Source organism: Mastomys coucha, unplaced genomic scaffold, assembly GCF_008632895.1.
Source record: "Mastomys coucha isolate ucsf_1 unplaced genomic scaffold, UCSF_Mcou_1 pScaffold14, whole genome shotgun sequence".
Lineage (NCBI taxonomy): Eukaryota > Metazoa > Chordata > Mammalia > Rodentia > Muridae > Mastomys > Mastomys coucha.
In genome coordinates this window covers 99,009,513-99,016,771 of record NW_022196896.1, presented here as the reverse complement: position 1 = coordinate 99,016,771, position 7,259 = coordinate 99,009,513, and the positions used below count along the sequence as shown (strand labels likewise).

The 7,259-nt window shown below is 41.8% G+C and overlaps 1 long non-coding RNA gene across 1 annotated transcript in view; it reads right to left on the bottom strand.

Moving 5' to 3' along the window:
* Window positions 1-7,259, bottom strand: part of LOC116088557 — a 19,690-nt gene that overhangs the window by 1,031 nt on the left and 11,400 nt on the right. The window lies entirely within an intron of this gene.

Below are 7,259 nucleotides of genomic sequence, written 5' to 3'. Positions count from 1 at the left end.
AAAGTAGGCAAGTGTTCTCCCACTGAGCTTTATGCACTGCTCTTCCTGTAAGAAGCTTTCTGATTCGTCCTTGATTTTGTGGATGTTTCCCTGCCCTGAGTTTATAAAACATCTACTGACTGAATTGGCCATCTGGCTCCTGAAGCCCCTTGGTCTTTATTGTGATTTTCACGTACCCACATAACAGCAACCACCACCATGGCTCCTCGCAGAAACCCCCATATCCCTTTGGTGGGCGCTCTTCAAAGGCTTTGTGTGATTTTCTTCCCACAGGCTCAATGAGGTGAACTCTTAAGAAAGCTACCTCTGGCAGACCTGAGCCAGCCTCTGTGTGAATAAGCGAAGGCTTGAGGCTCAATGCAGTGAACTCTTAAGAAAGCTACCTCTGGCAGACCTGAGCCAGCCTCTGTGTGAATAAGCGAAGGCTTGTCGGGTCCGGCCGTTTAGGGACCCTTGATTTTCTTATCCCAGAGAGATTTTCTTATCCCAGCCATTGCAACGCAGATCTTGACATTTTTCCACTTGGCCCTTTTCACCCAAGGAGTTCTTACATGACCCCACATATACGAGCATATAAAATATGTATATAGGGATTAGAGAGACAGCTCAGCGGGTGAAATCGTTGTTGCCAGACTTAATGACCTCAGTTTAATCCCCAGAACCCACAGTGGAAGACGAGAACTGACGCCCAAAAGTTGTTCTCTAGCCCCCACATAGGAATATAGATGCACCCACACTCACTCAAACATCATAGACACACACATACACACATACACACAAAATAATAATAACTATTATCATTATTATTGTTAAAAGTAAAATACATGTATAAATTAAACATTTACTGATAATAAATCATAAAGAAATATATTTTAAAACAAATCTTTGATGTGTATATACTTTTACCACTTATTAAATAAGAAAATGGGTTTGCTTCCTAAAAGTATACTTATTTTTAAGTAATTAAATCTGATGAATATTTGATACTATTGGAGGCAGGACATCCTCAGCATTTTTCAAAGTTGGTTGATACCTTCATCTTATAATTATCAATGCCAAGAATGTCACTTCACATAAATACATATTACAGAATGGCAGAAGTGTGTTTAGGGCCATTTCAGAATTCATTGAAAATTCTGTCTAAATCCCCAGCCGGAATTCACTTCATAATTTTTTATGGGACAAGTCAGCAACATTTAAAATAAAATATTCTAAAACAATCTAACCCAGATATGTATTAACTTGATCCATTATGAAGAATGAAACTGTTAGTAGGAAAATATTTAAAAATCTGTCTTCAATAATTAGGCCATTATATTTCTAAGGCCAAAAAAAAAACTATGTGTAAAGTGAAAACATTGAAAATCATAACATTTGATGTCTCCAGTCTGAGCTGATGTGTGTCAGATAACATGTAATATGCTGGTATGTACAGTACAGAATGCACATGATACATGTTAACAATTGAGACCAAGGCTGGAGAGATGGTTCCGTGGTTAAGAGCACTGGCTGTCCTTCCAGAGGTCCTGAGTTTGATTCCCAGCAACCACATGGTGGCTCACAACCATCGGTAATGAGATCTGATGCCCATTTCTGGTGTGTTAGGGAAAGCATACCCAAAGACATTAAATAAATAAATAAATAAATAAATAAATAAATAAATAAATGTTTAGAAGAAGGAAGAAGGAGGAGGAAGGGGACCAAAGTAAAACTGGATGAGATGACGTGAACATCGCCAAAGCCACTTTGGATTCAAGGCCTATTTGATTCTACATTGTATTTTGGTCACTTTATTAAGGGGACTTTGGGGAAGCAACAAAGCACAATTATCATAGATACATTTGTTTTAAAATCCCATATTCTGCTAGTCACCATAATTCTTGAAACCCCAAGCCCATCCCAACTCTAAAAATCCTACTGTCTGATTTCTGTATCCTATGGCCCAGTAGCACAGCGGAATGGAAATCTGTCCATACACCCTCACCGAATGTACTGATGCTAGAACTGAGTAGCCAATGACTCCTGCTGGGGTTTTCAAGGAATGGCCAATCTTAGACTGTGTGAGGACCAGCCAGGCCAGAAACCAGAGGCTCACCTTATTCAACCATGAAATCACGCAGCAGCCTCAGTGGGAGCATGTATGTCTGGGTTTATCCTAAGGTTTAGAATTCTTAGTTTCTATTCTCCTCCTTTCTGATGATGATTGGCCTGGGGCATGGGGTCAGAATAAACAAGCTTTCTGTCAAAGCAAGAAAGACTGATGAGGCCCTGGAAAATTCAGGTGTGTGTGCATTTCATCTTTCACCCAAGTTCTAAGCAAGAAGTGTGGTTTGTGGGCTGGGGAGATGAGTCATTAAGTGCTTGTCACTCACAAAAGCATGCAGACCTGAGTTCAAATCTCTAAGACCCACATGCTCTACAAGTATGGCATATAGTGAGATAGGGAGTAGAGACAGGAGAATCCTGGGATGCTTAAAGACTAGATAACACTGAACAAAAAAGAGATCATGTCTCAAATAATATGAAGACTAGATAACACTGAACAAAAAAGAGATCGTGTCTCAAATCGAAGAAGGGCCCCTGAGTTTGTCCTCTGGCCTCAACACATGTGACTCCTCAACCACACACATACATACAGATTAGAAAAGAGAACAATGTAGTTTATGATCACTACAAAGCCTAAAGTGAAGTTTGGATTCTCCTGGTCTTTCTCTCTCCTTCCTTTGAGTGATCTACATTTAATCTCTTTCTCTGAACTTTTATTTAATTCCTGGGGAAGAAGGAACAAAGGAAAAGTCAGGGCCATTCAAACTCAATTTATCAATAACTAGCTTAAGCTTTCTCTTTGTCAGAATTTCTCCTAAGCATTTAGTAACGTAACTTGAAATTCCAAGGGGCCTGTATTTATTTGAGTTATCTTTTCCCACATAATCATGAGTATTTGGAATACGGAATACCTAACACCCCAATTACATGAATACACAGAAGATAAAGGGGTAATGATGTGAGGGTTAAGTTCAGAGCCTTTGAAAACACAGTTAAATAGCTCCCAAATGAGACTCTTTTAAAAATACCTCCTGTAATAATCCTTATTTGTGGGAAGTTCATTCCAAGATCTTGAGTGCCTGAAATCACTCACAGTACCAAGCCCTCTGTAATGCTGAGAGCCTTCCCCTTTGCACTCATAGATTCTCTCTGGTACAACGAAATTGCTACCATCCCTATCCTTGCCCTTTCTGACCATAAGGATTCTTTGAACACACACCACTGCAATACCGTAGCCTAGTTACGTTTCTGAGAGGGAGGCCGGTGGTGTGTACAGTGCAGATACAGTTGACAGAGGGATGCCTTGTGTCTCAATCGGAGGGAACCAAAATATAGGAGAGTTCAATACTCAGAGAGGTGCATAATCTGATACTCAAGGGCTGTTTACTTCTAAAAGTCCACTTGATGTATTCATAATGTGTCTTAGTCAGGGTTACTATTCCTGCACAAACATCATGACCAAGAAGCAAGCTGGAGAGGAAAGGGTTTATTCCACTTACACTTCCATGTTGCTGTCCATCACCAAAGGAAGTCAGGACTGGAACTCACATAGGATAGGAACCTGGAGGCAGGAGGTGATGCAGAAGCCATGGAGGGATGCTGCTTACTGGATTGCTTCCTCTGGCTTGCTCAACTTGCTTTCTTATAGAACTCAGGACTATCAGCCTAGGGATGGCACCACCCATAATGGGTCTTCCTACCCTTGATCACTAATTGAGAAAATGTCTTACAGCTGGATCTCATAGGGGCATTTCCTCAAGGGAGGCTCCTTTCTCTGTGATAACTCCAGCTTGTGTCAAATTGACACACAAAACCAGCCAGTATATATACCATGATTGACTATGAATAAACAAAACCATAAAAAGCAAAAACATAGCAAGTGAAGGGTGGTTTGTGAGTACACACAAATCTATATTGGTGGCCATATGCTATTTGTAGAATGCAGAGAAGACAGAAGATCAAAAATGAATGCCTCGAATCCCCTCCTAGTTAACGCAGGCATTGCCCTATGCTGCCTCTACTGTGTTAAAAACACTCCAAGCAATAAATCTGACAGCCTGTCTTAGTCACCCACTCTCAGGTCACTGCCAGAGTTCACCTTTAATGGTTTCTCACAATGCTGATGGGACTGCAGGTCAATAAAAACTTTATGTGGAGCAATTTAGTTGGAAGATGCTGGAGGAGAGAGAATGGGTCCTCTCTGACCTAGTCAATCCACTTCAACAGTAGCTCTAATACACTAGGTTTTTGTTTTGTTTTGTTTTGTTTTTTTTTAGAAGAAGAAGAAGAAGAAGAAGAAGAAGAAGAAGAAGAAGAAGAAGAAGAAGGAGAAGGAGAAGGAGAAGGAGAAGGAGAAGGAGAAGGAGAAGGAGAAGGAGGAGAAGGAGAAGGAGGAAAAGGAGAAGGAGGAGGACAAGGAGGATGAGGAGGATGAGGAGGACGAGGAGGACGAAGAGGAGGAGGAGGAGGAGGAGGAGGAGGAGGAGAAGGAGAAGGAGGAGAGGAAGAGGAAGAGGAAGAAGAAGAAGAAGAAGAAGAAGAAGAAGAAGAAGAAGAAGAAGAAGAAGAAGAAGAAGAAGAAGAAAAAGAAAAAGAAGAAGAAGAGAAAGAACAATAGCAGATTGAGGTAGAAGTCCCTGCATGTATTTTAACAAAAACAAATCATTGGAAATACACTATACATCAAGTGTTGGTTAATAGGTTATGTAAATCCCAATCATAGGGTGTTTAACAGTATGAAGAGAGAAAGGAAGAGAGAGGGACAGAGAGAGACAGAGAGAGACAGAGAGAGAGAGAGAGAGGCAGGCAGAGAGAGAGAGAGAGAGAGAGAGAGAGAGAGAGAGAGAGGAAAGCAACAGCAAAAGTCAAAGCTCTTGCCCTCCAAAGGTGCATGGCAGCAGGAAGGAGGCAATTCACCTTCCCTGGTGAAGCTCTTCAGAACAGGAGGAATCATGGGTAAGTGGGAAGCACATTCTACAGAACTGCTCACAGGGAAGCCAGCTGGATTGAGCCCATTTCATCCACAGCAGTGACCAGCTTGGTAACATATTCTTGTGCTCTCCCTTTTCTGTCCCCCACATCCTCTCCCTTCCTTCCTACAATGCACTTCTCCTTAAGAAGCTTGAATTCACACCCTTAACTTAAGCTCCACTGGAAGATGAGATAAAATTAAGTCATTCCCCAAACTTAATGTCCCCTTAGGCACAGCTATTAGGCATCACAGACTCAGGAAGCTAAGTAGAAAGAGCTTCAATTCCATCCGTCACTCCAAGCAAGAAAACACAAAAGAAAATTATGGTTCTCACCTCAGAGCAAGAGGGAAATACACTGGAATACACGCAATCTGATTCAGTAAGATATTCTGTCAGAATCCAACCATATCACTGTCACTATACTTCCAAACACTAGGGCACCCATGGAGGTCAGACCTGATCCTTGTCCTCCAGGCACCACAATGCTGGAAAGACCATCAGGCCAGAACCCATTTATAGCATCTCCTTTGCCCTACACAATTCTCTTGCTGTCCCAGCTACTTTGAAATGGATTAGCCTTAGAGACCACAGCATTACATCCAGCCGTGTAATTGTGAATGCCAGAAATAAGAGGGCTACACTGTGTTACCAGCCTCATGAGCCCAGACCACACCCATACTTACAGGAGTCTCTCCTCCTTGGTTAAACTCCTAGAATTTTCTTTATGGCTCTCAAACTGGGCCAAAAATAAAGTGGTCTTATCAGGTATGGAGGTCTAAAAACAAGCTCCAAGGGAAACTGGTCACTCTTGTATGCTCTTCCGGGTTCTCACACTCCTCTATCACACAGAACCTTAAGCTTTCCTCTAACCAGTTGTTGGATGTGGACAAGCATGATTCAGGACCAAAGAAGACCAAGGTACCTGCCATCAGGATTTAGAACAGAATGTACAAAGTCGTTTAGAGTTCAAGAAGGCTGTGTAAGTACTCTAAGAAGGGGTGTGTAGAAACAAGAGCTCCAAGAAGTGACGGTCCAGTGTTCACAGACATTGCAATTTTTTTTTAAAACCAATAAAGAAGTCAAAAATGTAAATTTCACATAAAAAAAAAACAAATTGACCTTTTCATGGTAGGGACTAGTTAAAATGATCTTTGCTTACCCTGTATCGGCCCACATAGTAGGACAGAGAAGATATATTTGTTCTCTAAACCATCAGCTAGAAATGTTACAGCAATGAAATTGTCTGTTGCAACTGGAGCACATATTTAAAGCCCATGGAAGTGTAGAGCAGAGACTGAAGGAAAGGCCATCCAGAGACTGCCCCACCTGGGGATTCATCCCATATACAGTCACCAAACCCAGACACTATTGTGGATGCCAAGAAGTACATGCTGAAAGGAGCCTGATATGGCTGTCTCCTGAGAGGCCCTGCCAGAGCTTTACAAATACAGAAGCGGATGCTTGAAACCAACCATTGGACTGAGTGTGGGTCCCTAATAAAGGAGTTACAGAAAGGACTGAAGGAGTTGAAAGGGTTTGCAGCCCCATATGAAGACCAACAATATCAACCAACCAGACCCTGCCCCCAGAGCTCCCAGGGATAAAGTCATCAACAAAGGAGTACACACGGCTCCAGCTGCATATGTAACAGAGGATGGCCTTGTCATGCATCAAAAGGAGGAGAGGTCCTTGGTCCTATGATGGCTTGATAGATGCCCCAGTGTAGGGTAATTGAGGGCAGGGAGGTGGGTTTGGGTGGATGGGTAGAGGAACAGCCTCATAGAAGCAGTGGGAGGGAGGATGGGATAGGGAATTTCCAGGAAGGAGAGAAATAGGGAAAGAGAATTAACATTTGAAATGTAAATAAAGAAAATATCCAATTAAAAAAAAAGAAAATTAAACACAAAGTTTTTCAAAAACAAAGTCCATAGAAATGCATAATTATAAAATATTGAATAGCAGAAAGACAAAAGAAGATTTTAAGGAATGGATTCTAAATAGACATGAGGGACTCAAATTCATGAGCTCCTGGTGTTTAATTGTGGGCTGACTGAATCATCTGGCATGATGGAGTACACAGGGTCATGTGACTGCAATGTTAGGGCCAGCATTGCATCACAGAAGTCTTCACCCTATAGTCTATTGGATGTTTTTGTCCTTTCATTGGCTTAACTGCCTGAGAAACATCTGGTTTGGACCAGTAGGTTCTATGTCCTAGCCCGACTCCCCTCTAATCTTCTC